Raw genomic sequence first — 15030 nt, forward strand, 5'->3', positions numbered from 1 at the left:
TGGCAGCTCTGAAGCCAGACTGATGGTCATGGAGACAATCAACAGATTGAGTGTGGAGAGTAAGCTGGGAGATGGCCAGCTTTTCCAATAGTTTGCCCAGGAAAGGGGTGATAGAGATTGGGTGATAGGTTGCCGGGCAGATAGGATCGACAGACGGCTTCTTAAGGAGGGAGTGCACAAGAGAGTGCTTAAGTGGGAGGGGAAAGGTCCAGTGCCGAAAGAGTGATTACAGAAATCGGCCAAGGCTGGATCAATGGTGTAAAAATGGAGGAGCAGGGGAGCATCTGTTCGGATGACACTTTCATAGATCAGACTTGTCTAGAAACCTTGTCAGGTGTTGTCAGAGAGAAAAAGAAGAAAGGAGTAGGAGAGGGAGAGATGGCCAAAGGGGGGCGGAGAGAGGAAGATGGAGAGGACGAGGAGATAGAGGACAGGTTGTCCTGAGTTTTAGCAGAGAAGTGAGAGGCCAGAGCCATACAGAGGGCCTGGGAGGGAACATGTTAGGTAGACACTGCAAAAGGATTGGGCAGTTCCTTGGAGATTTTCAAGAGTTTGGCCGTGTTGTTAGAGGCTGCAGAGGTGCAGGCTTGAATGTGTGCTCTCTTCTTGGACAGGACAGAGTCTGTATTGCCTTTGGAGCAGGCGGCAGGCCAGTTTGTCAGAGGATGCGCCCAAAGCCCTCCACTTCCACTCAGCCAACCTGCACTTGCGTTTCAGGACGGTGAAGTCGGAATCATGTCCAGAGTTGCACTTGGAGGTAGGCATCAGCTGGATTCTTCTGACAGATCCAAGTGCTGTTTCAGGGTGTGAGTCAGCCGCATGAGTAGAAGGAGCAGGGAAAGTAGATGCAAAGGCATCTTCTGACACAGGCTTCATGAGCCGAATGACCGAGAAGGTAGGTGGCAGTGGTCTGGGGGCTTTGACTGAGAGATAGAGAGTTTCAGAAGAGAGGAGGTCAGTCCAAGAGAGAGGAGTGGTGAGAGGGTTAGAGGGGGATCTCTGAGGTGATGAGAACATCCAAAGTATGTCCAGCAGAGTGTGTCGGGCCAGAGGGCAGAATGAAAAGCGATTGAGTGGCGCAGAGGTTGCGGAAAATCCCAGAGGAGGGATTAAAAGCATCCAGGTGGATGTTGATCTCAGAGGAGAAGAAGTTGACAAGTAGAGGCAAGGAGAGAAGAGGAGAGGTTGGCCCATTCAGAGAGGAAGAGGGCAATCTGGCCAGGTGGCCTGTAGATGGTTGCCACAGTTAGAGAGAGGGCAGGAGAGATAGAGAGCCTGCAGACCAGGCATTCAAAGGAGGAGTAGGCCTGCATAGGGATGACAGAGGCCGGGACCTACTCTGGAAAGATCAGGGCTACTCCACCTCCAGGTTGGTTGGTTCTGGGTTCGGAGATGATCTTGCAGCCCACAGGGAGGAGAGTGTCAAAACTTGTGACAGAATTGGCCTTAAACCATGTCTCAGTGAGAGCAAGGACATCTAGGTTGAGTACTTCTAGGATGTGACAGATGTCAGAGGAGTGTTTGACAGCAGAACAAGACTTGAGAGAAGCGATGTGGAGCAGGTTGCCACTTTTGAAAGACTTGCATGGAGGGGTGCAGGAGAGATGAGTTACACAGTCCTTGGTGGATGAATTACACAGATTCAGACGTCAGAGGGAGAAGGTGATGTACTGGCTGGGTATAGCATCTAGGTGTGCAAAGCACATTACACACAAATGCATACACCTGCTCCTGTTGACCCTGGGAGAATTTGATTCTGATGGGAACCCTAGTATTATCTGCCTCAGACTTCACCAACTACCTCGAAAAAGCTTGATTGGCTAACGCACAATTCTTAGTCATCACAACCATGACCATTGCCACAGGTGCTGGCCCAACCAATGCATTGAGCGACCCCAAAGCTCAAGAGGCTCTACACCAAGGGACGTTTATGATCTGGCCTTAGGTTAGATATCTGTAATTAGACCAAGCAATTACAACGATTGTGAACGTCTGTGAACTGTCATGATTGTGATGGCCCAGATGTCAACATCATTTCCTGGTTCGTATTGAAAAACACTACTGATTGCAGAAAGGGGGCAAGGGGCAGAATGTATATTTACCCCATATGTCGACACCAGCCATTCACATGCGTGTATAGCCATGTGCACACAGTATGTGTAACACATGTGATCAGATATGAAGTTGATGTGTCACTGCCTGCTTTGATGGCTACCTATGTTGTAAAGTGTCTAGTGCCTTTATTCATGAATGTCAGTAATGTAGGTGTGTGTGCTGGCGCACATGTGCTTGTGCATAGCGCCAATGCTGGTGTTGTGTCTCGTCCCAAAATAGCCTGGTTTCTTTCTTGACTTTGGCCTGATTTATGACATTTTAGCGTGGTGCAAAGTGACTTTGTACTGGTGCAAAGTGACTTTTTTGTGTTTGTTTTTGTTTTTGTTTATTGGTTAAAAACAACCCTATGCACAATTGATTAGGCTAGGTATAAAAGGAAACTATACATTAAAGGCATAAAAGACATGGAGGATTATGTTATATGACAGAAGATTAATATTAATATCATTAAAATAAAAATATAAATTATAAACACCCTGATTCACAGAACAGTGCAAAGTGTATTTTGCAGTGCGAAGTGACGTTGCAATGCAAATCTAAACGTTGCACTGTTCTGTAAATCAGGGTGTGTGTTTGAAGTGCAAAGTTACTTAGCACCAGTACAAAGTCACTTTGCACTGTGCAAAAAAATCCATAAATCAGGCCATATCTCTGTTATGACACTGTCTGGGCCAGATTCATGGAATCTTCAGCATGGTGCAAAGAGGCCTTGCACTGGTGCAAAGGGACTTTGCACTGCCAACAAACACCCTGATTCACTCAGCGATGCAAAGTGTATTTTTGCAGTGCAAAGTCAATCTGCACCACTATTGCACCAGTTCAAAGTCACTTTGCACCAAGCTAAACATTCCATGAATTGGGCCCTCTGTCTCTGCATCATTGGGGTGATTATATTTGCTCAGAGACATGATTGGCTGAATTTGCCTCATCCGCTACTGGGTGCCTGTGTGAGATTGCATATGCTCTGTGTTTTTTAATACTGCACCAGTCACCAACCGAGTGGTGTAACAGCACTGGGGTTTGTCTGAAAAGAGGCTTATTGTGACCCTGCAAGGGGTATCCAGCCCTTAGTGTGAGGAAGCAATGGAAAAGGGAATAAGAGGAGACGAAGAATGTAAGGGAAGCACATCTCAAAAAAACATGAAAGATGAAAAAAACATGAAAGATTGTCAAGCTTAGAGAGGGAATAATGGAAGTTAAGGGTGCAGAATGTTACAGTTTGCATGCATGTAGCATTAGTGAAACGCAATCAAAGCTATCCTGTGGGGTTTGAAGACCTATGAACCAATCACATTTCAGAGTGATATAAATTATAGAGAAATTGATGCCGGATTCAGACAGGGCGGGGTTTGATTGCATGGTGGAGGGCTGGGTTTATTGGAGACACATATAACAAACATTGGCAATGCCAACAGTTTGGGCTTTTGTGTATGCATGGGAAAGGCACTTGCGAGGTATTCACTGGACATTGATGGTTGCAGGTGCAAAATGGTGCGAGTAGCTGGGCATCTAATAGTAGTGCGTGACAAATGCCTAATATTTATACATTAGCCAAAACGGTTGGCTTGGCTAATGATTGTTTTTAACAGGACTTCAGTGAAGGACACACAGAGTGCTTCTAAATCGACTGGCTGATGGCAAACCTGGTCAGACATGTTTATTACACAAGTAGTGGGTCTGTGTCTACAAATAAGTCATTAAGTCTCAGAGGACTTCTTTGAAAAAACACTGGCCAGCACTTCAAGTGCACAGTTTGATGGTAAGGCTTGAATAAAGCGAGCTCAAAGAGTTCCCATGAGAAGGTGCTTTGAGGGCGGGGAGGAGCAGGAACTGGGTGTGAATGCTTATAGCATGACAATGGGCAGGGAATGGGTGGGCAAATAACCAAACAACACCTACAGGCTGTGTGTCCCTCCTCAAATGTCACTCCGCCTTATCTGTACTCTAATGAAATAGTTTGGGCGCGTAGGTGTTGCACGCGGCACCTAATAGCCCAAACTAAAATAACTAGCAACACTAAACACATGGCAGTGAAGTTCAAGAGGAGACGGTACAATAATTGCCAAGTCTTCACTGGCAACATAAGCAGTAAAAGGAAATACATGATGGTTGGTGGGTGAAAAGAGGAGGTAGTACTGCAGAGGTAAGTAATTTGTAAAATCCTCCCAAAAAACAAAATTGACTTTAGGGACGAGTCATAAAGCAGTTGCTATGAGAAATTCGGATTTTCCTCAGAGTTCGTCTCGGTGAAGGCTAGTCGATTCAAAAGGGAGTTATCAGGAGAAACTCTGACTTACTCCTGACTCAGTAAGTCAGAGTTACTCTTTGCAACATCTTTTTTAATCCCTGAGCCTCTACAGGAGTACTTCAGAGTTACTCATAGTAACTCCTTGTGAACCAGCGCCTCTATCCATATAACCCCCATTAGATACACAAACAGCACAAAGACCACCCCACAGTAATCGTCATTTCCATTCACCAAAGCCTGCAATGATTCTTCTTTGATTGCTTTTATTAGATGTAAGATCTGAAACGCGCAGCACTAGAGATGTACCCACTTCCTGGATCAAGCAACCCATAACTTTCGGAAAATGCTCAAAGATGGCCCCCATTGAAACAGCAACTGTTTCCGTTTTTCCCTAAAAGCGAGGAGTGTGGGACTGGGATGAATAGCAATAGGAGTAATCTCCACATTCTGGGGCGGTGAGTGAAAATGTCCCGCTCTGCCCACAAGCTTAGTAGGCAGAGGGCCTGAATAATGAAGCGTCTTTCAGTGGGTTTGCGCCATTGAAAAGGGCTTTTGTAAATCAGGCCCAGAGAATATACTGGGCGCAGCCTGTGACCACATAGAGCCTACTGTTATTTCCCTTAAGGGTACAGTTGTGCCGGATTATGAAGCCATGGATAAATCACCCAAAATCTGTTTAAAGTATTTCTCTCTTTGACTGGCACCCCGGGTAGGAGCACACACATGCTTCTGTTTCATCATTGTATTTCCCTCCATAAACAAGCTGGCCTGCCACATTCAAAACCTTCCAGCCATCACCGTTTTATTTTGCCTAGTCAACTGGAGTGGAGTGCGTATGCACAGACGTGGGTCCGATGCGTGCTCTCACTGATGAAGCCCAACAAGGCCGAAACATGTCTAGGGATGCTTATGGTCTATTGCAGAAGGGATGTGAACAATAGGTGCGGGCTGGACTGCCCCTTTTGGGGTGGGACCAAGCCTGATTTGCATATGGTCTTTCCCCTTCTCTAATGGCTTGGGAAGACGAAGAATGATGGTTTATAGGGTTGCCCAGAGCTGTGCCCATGGTTTTATTCCAAATCCTCCAGCCATCACCTTTTTGTTATTCTTTTGCTTGCTGCTGCCACATTCTGGACACTTGAAGACTTTCAGCTGGTGTGCACGAATCCCAACTAGGCTTGTGAAGTCGAATCTTAAATGGATTTCACTTTCTAAGGGCTGGGCCAGGGATCAAACCCATCTTGCCCAGCATCGCCTTGCTCCTAATGCCAGACTATTCCTTTTAGGTCTTTTCCCGCTAGCTGCATGACATTCCACATGGATGCAGTTGAGTGTTCTGCGCAGTTGGTGCTGGCAGAAAAAAAAGCGCTTCTGCGAGTTGCCCTAATCTGAGAATCCGTGCTTAGTTTGGGCAAATCCGTTTTTTTAGGTTTCCTTTTATCCTGCTTGGACGCGCATTAATGAATGAACTTGCACAGAGCTTGCAGCCATCTTTGTGGAAGCTGGATGCTCTCATTCTGTTCCGCTGTCAGGGCTGCTCACATGTGCATCTAAGGAGGAAACAAATGTGATGAACCTTGAATAAAAAGCGGCCTTAATAGCAGTGTTGGTCAAATCCAATCCTACTGAACTCTGCATGCGATATAAATCGAATAACTGAATTTGGGATGGACTCATATTATTTTTGCAGTGAGCTGCTAAACATGGATTACTGTGTTACTCATTATGTTTGGCAAGAATTCTCTCTGGACAAGATTTATTTATTGCTCATTTATAATGTGCCTGCTGCAGTAATATCACTTCTAGGCACCCAAATGACACCTCCAGAGTAACAAGGAAATTGACCATTGCTGATTGTATTGACGTGATTGAAATAACTGTGCTGAGTCAAACTTTACTAAGCGGCCTTTGTTCTGTTTTTCCTGAACGTGTTGTGCAAGAATGAGTGTTCTGAATACTTTGTACCTGTGTGCCATGCATGCCTGCCTTTAACACATGTCCATTAACAACCATCCACTACAAGAAAGCTTCATGGTTCCAGGGAGTTCAAGAGTTTCTATGCAAGTGTTTATATCACAAGGCCAACCTGATAAGAGTTGTTCTTATCCAACGTAACACACCTTTAGTAGCACCCATTGGCTTATCTCCGTGGATTTGCTCGGGCAGGTCTCCACTGTATGACTGCTCCTGATCACAAGACCATAACTCTGTATGTTCCTTTGCTATCAGTTAGAGCTACCTGTGGCACTTATTGGGATGATGCATAGGTCATCAGGGACATCGCCGCAGGAAAGAGCGTGTGGTAGCCTTGTGACTACCAAGACAACAGGCCATCGTTAGTCACTACTCACCACAGAGGGTTTCGCTGATATGAGATACCTTATCACCCTTAATTGTCCCCTTCCTGGCTATGTGGATGATACCTTAAGACTGTAAGAGACATCTCTCGGCGTGCTTAAGATGCATCGCGCCGTGACACCAGATAAGAGCAGACTCATCTCTCCGATTATCTTCATGATAGCGGAAATAGGAACGGAAGTAGGAGTCGGAATTGTAAACAACACACACTTTGCATGGATTGAAAGTTACCAGTTTGTTGGTCAACGTCAGTGGGTGGGAATACGCGTACATGAAAGCGTGGGGGAAGGGGGTTTGGGCAACTGCATCTGTGATGCGATAACGCTGGAATCCGCAGAATAGATTGTCGAATTCTGCACCATTTTCCCCCGTCCCTCGCGGTATAAGTCTGTTAGTATCGGACTTATGTTAAAAAAGAACAAATCCCAAAAGCTTGAATTACAAAATTGCAAAGCCGACTTCTTCGCATTTTGAAACTCACCCCTGCAACCCTCGAACCCAGTACACCATGCAAGGGGAACTGGGAACACCCCTGCAACCCCGCTCCCCTTGTACGGTATAATGGGAATTCGTCATTTATTTTCGTTTACTGCTGAATGCGCAAGCACATGCATTCGCATATTTTTTCTCGTTATTTTGGTACGATACCAAATGAGAGAACATTCGAAAATGTAAAGGCGGATGTACATGGGTTATTAATACCCAATGATTTATAATCTTTTGCTTGCCTCCTTTTAGCCTAGAAACCAAACAGGGTGTGTGGATCGATTTTTGCCCCGGGGGTTTTGTTTAGTTATTTAGTCGCATTGTTTCATTGTATTATTTGTAAGCAGTGATTTTTAAATTCTTTTGTTTTATAAAGTATTCACTGTTTGTAGCTGTTTTATTGCTTTGGATGTTGCAGCGTCATTATTGATGTTTTTATCTTTAGTATCTTTTCCGAATATATTTCATGTTAATGGTAATGTTGATGTTAAAGGACATTTGTACCGCGCACTATCACCACCGTAGTGGTCCCTTGGCGCTCTGGCGGCTTTGAAAGAGAAGGGGAGGTTTAGTTAGTGGGAGGAAGCAGGAAAAGTGCAAGAGAGCAGTGATGTGCTGTTGGCAGCCTCAGCCCGGTGGGCCCGTTGGCTGGGCCTGGGGTGTTTGCGGCCGGTAGTCGTTGTGTACTGTTGTGCAAGGCTATGTGTGTTTTTGTTTTGCTGTTGCAATGTAGTGAGGTTTGTGCGGTTTGGTGTGCTGTAGGTTTTGGTTGTGTTTGGTTTGGAGTTTGAGAGGCGTATGCAGAAAGAGAAATTGTTAGTGGGGTTGGTTAGTTTGCGTCTCTATCTTGAATTGAAGCGCTCGGCTTGCGTAGTCTCCCCTGTTGCGGCTCTGTCCTGATCTGGGTCTGACTGGCATACAGGTTCCAAACTCCACTAGTCCCCGCCACTAACATGCTCTCTCATAGCTCCCCTTATCCTCTAGCCTCTAGTGGCCAGTGCATCTGCCAATAACAACCTCTCAGGTAGTGGGGAGATTGCCGATGTCTCGATAATTCCACACCAATGTGGTACCTGGCGGTAATTAAATTAAGGGGTGGGCGAAAGTGTTTGTGGGATTGTCTGGGTTGGTTGACTCAGTCTCCATGCGTGCCGCCTGTGTTCCTGTCTATCCGATGTCACCGGTCCAGCTGCTGTGGGCTTTACTATCCCCGGTCAGGGATGCCTGTGTCTTTTCGGTTTAGTTATCCTTTTTACCAGTTTCGTTTTCCAGGTTTATTCTGTGGTGTTGTAGAGCCAGGTTTTTAGTGATTTTCAGAATTTTAGGTGATCTTTAGTGTTTCTTATTTCCTTTGGGATGTTGTTCCAGGTTTTTGCGGCTAAGTGGTAGAAGGAGGTGCCTCCAAGTTTTTTCTTGAGGTATGGCTTGAGTTCCAGGCGGATTTTGTTGCTCGATCGGAGGGGTCTCGTTGGTTTGTAGACTGTTATTTTCTTTTGTAGGAATTCTGCTCCTTGTCCGCTGATTGCCCTGTGCTTATGCACATTGTTTTGAAGGTGATGCAATGTTTAACTGGGAGCCAGTGTAGGGTTTTTAGGGCTGGAGTGATGCGATCTCTTCTGGATAGTTTGAGGAGTAGTCTTGCTGCTGCATTTTGTATCCGTTGCAGTTTCTTCAGGAGGTATTCAGCTATTCCGAGGTAGAGGCTCATATCCAAATAAAGAACGAATGGTGATGATGATAATTTAAAGAGGTCATGCAATGAAGAACCTCTGTCTGTAGCAGGGTTTTATGGTTGTTTCATTTATTTTGGGTGCATTGTGTGGAGTGCTACAGTCCTTGCTTGATCGTGTTTTATAGAGTTATTTATGTACCTTTTAAACTAGATTAAATGTGTACGTGTTGTATGGCTTGTGCCAGAAGTAGTGATGTCTACTGTGGGATGGAAATGGGTGGTGCGCTCACCAAGCTGAATACAAAGATTGATCAAGCTAGCATATATGGCATAAGGTTTAATATGAGCAGTCAAGAGCAATAACTTTTCACAAGGGCCTCTGTTTTCATGCCTATCGATTTATGTGGAACTGGATTATTTAACTAGAAGGGATCTAATTCGTTTTCTTCATGTGTTTCATCAACACCATTTTAAGCCTACATTTAGCAGGGGTCTGCAACCTGTTACTCCCCAGATGTTTTGAACTTCAACTCCCATCAGCCCTAGCCAGCATAGTCAATGGGGGGATCATGGGAGTCATAGTCCAAAACATCTGCATAGCCGCAGGTTGCAAACAACTGCTAGAGCCTTCCCAAAGAAACCACAGTGACTGTATGGCAGCTCTATGTCCGCAAAGTACTCACAAACGTCAACTCCAATTAGCACGTGTCAACAAATGGCACATTCTAGTTGTTATCACTCTCAGGTCCTCATTATCAGGGGGCGGTCAGAGGCGTGGGCAGGGTAGGGCCTGAGCAGGCAATGCCGACCCAATATCTGTAAATGCACTGAACAGCACTGTGTGAGCATTTACAGGTGTGTCTGTTGCACCTGAGCAGCATGGGCCGCTTTACGGCTCCTCTGTGCATGCCAAGAACCGGTAACCGCTCCCTGCGTTCTGGTACCTTTCTGTGTGGAACATGCGAGGGAACTGGAGGTTTGGAGAGAGCTGACGAGGCAGCGTTGTTTTGAGTCTGGAGGAAAGTATCTAAGGGGTAAAAAACATTGTTGAATGTGTGTATGAGTGTGTGCAAGGATTGTATGTATATATGTGTGCATGCATGCGAGGGGTGTATTTGTAAGTGCTTTATGTATGTATGTATGCAGTTATGTGATGGGGTGTCTGTAAGTGCAAGCGTGGTAATCAGTGCAGTGTGAATGGCGTGCATGGGTGCACATGTGAATGAGAATGCAGTGAACATTTTCTGGGTGTGAGTTTGAATGACAGAGCAGCTGTACTGGTGCGTGACTGGTGAATTAATGTGTGTGTTTGTGTGGGGCCATTGGATCGGGGACATTTTCCATGTTATTAAATGGATGGAGCACTGGGGTGGGGGAATGGTACTAAAACGGGCCTGGCAGCCAGAATCGTTTCATACTGAAGCATGGAATGTGTTACTTGCATTAAGGGCAAAGCCAACATGATGAGCTTTCTTACATGGGGCGGGGAGGGCATTTGTGCAGACAGCAAGGAGATTTTGTTTACTGTGGCAAGGCAGTTTGTTTACTGCTGTCAAGGTGAAAGGCAATATGATTAGTGTTGTAAGATTGAGTCAGAGGGGCATTTGTGCAGCCTGCAAGGCAATACTTTCTTACTGTGGCATGACATTTTTAATTGACATTAGGGGGCAAATACAACAGGAGTGTTCTTATATCGGGGCAATTGTGTAGCCAGCTAGGACATGTTTTCTTACTGTGGCATGAATTCTCTTACTGCCATTATGGCAAAGCCAGCAGGAGTATGTTCTTACATGGTTATACTGGCATATATTGGCAGAGATATTATCACTACTGGCATTATGGGCAAGCAAAATGTGTATGTTCGTATGTGGGAATACTGGCATGCATATGTGCACCAGCATGGAGATGTATGGGCACAATCAGCACAGAAATGTTTTTACACACGCAGAATACTGCCATATACTGGGCAAAGACATCATGAAAATGCAGGGGGAAATGTTCCTCTGCATTGTGCACGACTTTGTATCAAATGGATTTTTTTCATGTCTTACTCTACAAAACTGATTGTAAACTGTGTGGCTCTTGACCTAATTCATCGCAGAAAGTGTGCTGTAAAATGCACCTTTGTAAACCATTGTTTAAAATATATGGTTGGTACGGGCGCCCTCGCCATGCTCGATCAATCATGAACATTTCACCAGGGGGGGCAGAACGAACCCCCTACCCTTTGCGGGCTCCCCTTGGAGTGGACCCAAATACATTAGCTTTAGGCTCCACTTGTTAGAAAATTCTTGCTAGGCCTCTAGCGGCGTTAATGGAAAACCGAGTGGGAGCAATACCTCTTGTAATACTTCTTGTAATGCTTCTTGTAATACTTCTTGCAATACTTCTTGTAATGCTTCTTGTAATACTTCTTGCAATACTTCTTGTAATACTTCTTGCAATACTTCTTGTAATGCTTCTTGTAATACTTCTTGCAATACTCCTTATAATGCTTCTTGTAATACTTCTTGCAATACTTCTTGTAATGCTTCTTGTAATACTTCTTGCAATACTTCTTGCAATGCTTCTTGTAATGCTTCTTGTTTTCCCTCCCACCACATTATGTCCTATTGTGTATTTACAGAACACCAAGAGGCGGTCAACGCACTACACCAGTGGTCGAAGTGGGCGGGAACGGATGGGAACGGTGCTCCTCTACTTCTTTATATTAAATTTTACTGTTTTAAAATAAAAGTGTAGGAAGAAGTTGAAACTTGCACTTCAGTGCACTGCACTGAACGTTCCCTTACACAGCAGGCCTGCTTGGATTGCGCGTGGGAGGGGCGCAGCAATGGGGTTTGTGGGGAGCGGGTGCAGGCCAGCAGGGAACATAGTTCCACTAATACTTTTCGCACACTTCGACCACTGCACTACACCAATTTCACTCAGGGGCTCAGTGGGAATACACAACTAAGCTGCAAGAATTATTTTTACCTCTGCGCCCTGATACCTTCGGGTCTGGCGCGCATTACAGATAAACAAACAAACAAACAACAACAAAAGAAGAGGAACCCCTGTAATATTAATATTTTTCCGAGACATTACAGTAACGGATATGCAATGCAGTGAATTCACATTTCACGAAAAATCAATGTGTTGAAGAGCGTTTGGAGCAAAGATACAATTTTGAACAAACTTATACATATAGGTGCCAAAAACCAGTCAAACATATAAATATTGCCACCCAACTCCAGTCATGGTGTGGATCGCCTGGCCGGAAAACACACACTCCAACCACCTTTCATACATTATTTATTTATTTATTTATTTATATAGCGCTAAAGCCCACAGACATCGGAGCACATTCCAAAAAGACAAGACATGTAGATGCAGTGATGGGACAAAAGTGTGGGCAGTATAGGTCTTTCACAGTGCTAGAGTTGTCATGGTTCAAAGATTTATTTGAATAGCAGTGTTTTCAATTTCTTTCTGAATTGGATATAGTTGGTTTCAAATTTCAATGATATGGGTAGTTCATTCCATTTTTGGGTACTTCTAGTCGAAAAAGCCTTGCCTAGGCCATTTTGCTTTTTCGTTGAAATAGTTTGTAGCAGGCCTTTATTACATAAACACTCATACCAACAATTATACCAAAAACATACTCACATTAATAAAAGGTGCCAAATAAACAAAGGAACATTTACTGAGTTCAGGAGCAAAACAATACAACACGATCCCTAAACTGGTATAGACCCCCACTAGGCGCTATCTTGATAAACACTCTGCACCATTACTATGTACAATGTGGGGGAAGAATGAATTAAGCTTCCTTAGATTGAACTAAAGTGCTTGTTGAAATTTGTATGTAGTTATAAAAAAGCAATTTTTAAGTGTATCGTATTTTTACTGCATGCAGTAGTCTCTAGCATTCTGCATTCAGTTAATACCTCACATATTTAAGTACATTTATTAGCTCCACTCTTTTTGTGGAGGTAACGATTTTGAGCTGTCCGCTAGTAGTTTTTCAAACATTTTGATCATCTAGTGAAGCGAAGCATTAGCACTTCCCTTCACGACAAGAAAGATCACGTCTCCATGGGGATAGCAGTCTTCGCACCCCATTTGCAAAGCAATGCAGAGAAGGGCCAAACATCACCCTTCGCTGATTTATGAAAAATATAGCAGCAGTAGTATCTGGTACTGCACATATCAATTTCCACCCTTGAAACCAGGGTGCACATCAATGCATAAATATATAAAAAATAATGCAGTGCGATTTTCAGAAATATTGCAGGCAGTATTTCTAAAAGCTTCATTTGCTATTGTTGATTGTACAGTTAACCTATAATAATGCACAGGTCATAGAATCGCTGCATGCTGTAAAGGTAATTCCTGCATGCAGAGGATTCGTGAAACATGCTTTCAAACTCATAAGAGCCCCTTGGTGTTTAAATGTATTTGCAAGGATTCAATAGGGGAAACCCAAACAGTAGACTTCCTTTGCAACCAAACACTAGGCTCCAACATCTATAGAACCACGCCTTGTAAAATAACTCAGCCCCTGTTCTAGTTCGTAGCCATTGCTTAAAAAAAAACAGATGTATGTACCTTATTGTACACATAGCAACATGCCTGTTTTCGAGATCTGTGTCCCAGTGAAATATATAGTTTAATAAAAATAGACTTTAGCAATGTTATCCCTGTCATACCACTAAAGAGATAGAAACTGGTGTTGGCAAACCCCTTAGTTGGCGGGGACGCTGCACAGTAGACGATTCCTGTCTTCCGTGGTCTATTTTCCATGCATGATATCACCTTCCCAATGGCCTGCCTACAGCATTCACAAATAATATGCCTTTTAATGCTGATCAATTTTAAGGCATTGGCATTGCACAGATTACAGCATCCATAATATTAATAGTCAGCGCTTGCCTTTTGGCACCACGTAATCCTGCAGGTATCAAGGGACAGGTCTAGAATCTACCCAACATCTTCTAAACGTTGTGTTCCAGTGTTGTAAATAGAGACCTAACTTCCCTATGCCTCCATTTGCATAAAGGCATATTCTGCCTTGATGTCTTGGCCACGCATTCCTTGAAAAGTAGCAATTCACTGGAAAAATGTACAACTCTATGATACCTTGGTCCTCCGGGTATCTTTCTACCTCCTCTTTCTTCACTTTCATAGTATGGTTGCATTACCACAATACCAATTTGGAACATCCTTCATAACCGTTCAGCCTCTCCCAGCCTTTATCACTTTCTTCTGTAAATAGACTGATCGCCTGTTCACTACATTGTTCTTATCATAGTACAACTTGTACAACTCTCCCTTGGACCACATCTTGCCAACACCTTCTTGAATCCCTCAATGGCTGTACCGCACCAGTTTGTAAAACCAGGGTTTACCTTACTACCTGGTACTCTTCTAATCAAATCCAAGCGAGCTCGACCAATTAAGGCATTAGGTTTGTTACAGAATGCCCATAATATTTAATCCCCAGCTTCTCCCAGTCCAGGCCACGAATCAATGTTTCTTGCTAAAGTTCTGAAATACACCTGTTGGTTCACTCCAACAGACCGTTCTTCCTTGGGTAGTTTAAAGTTGCGTGAGTGTATATGATCAAATATTTCAGCAAACGTTTCATTTCCCATAATGAAACAGCACTTTTAAAAACATTTTATTTGTGAATGGTTTATAAAAAACCTTTACAAAAATAAAATTACAAAATCAACAAAAACTCAATACTTTGATACATCGATATATAGCGCAAATTCCATGTTACAGAAGAAAAACAAGAACAATAACTACACTTGATAAAAGAAACATCCTAATCATATTTGAGCAATTTATAATGAGCAATATAAACTTTTCAGAACAATTAATGAATAAATGTTTTAAGATCAAAGATTGGTCTTTGTATATGCCATGACTTTACAAATCCAGCAACAGCTACCGCATCGGCTAATGAAGTTGGGTTAAGAAATCTTTTCCACAGTACAGATAGGTCAATGTGTTTGTTGGCAAAGACAATTCTTTTGAAATAGGAAGTCCATTCGAAGTGTAAACCAGGACAATCTATAAACAAGTGTTTAAAATTCTCTACAATATCGATTCCATTACAGGCTCTACAAGTGGAGTCTGAGGGGTCGATAGCCCGCCTCCTAAT

Source organism: Ambystoma mexicanum, chromosome 8, assembly GCF_040938575.1.
Source record: "Ambystoma mexicanum isolate Mex_15411 chromosome 8, UKY_AmexF1_1, whole genome shotgun sequence".
Lineage (NCBI taxonomy): Eukaryota > Metazoa > Chordata > Amphibia > Caudata > Ambystomatidae > Ambystoma > Ambystoma mexicanum.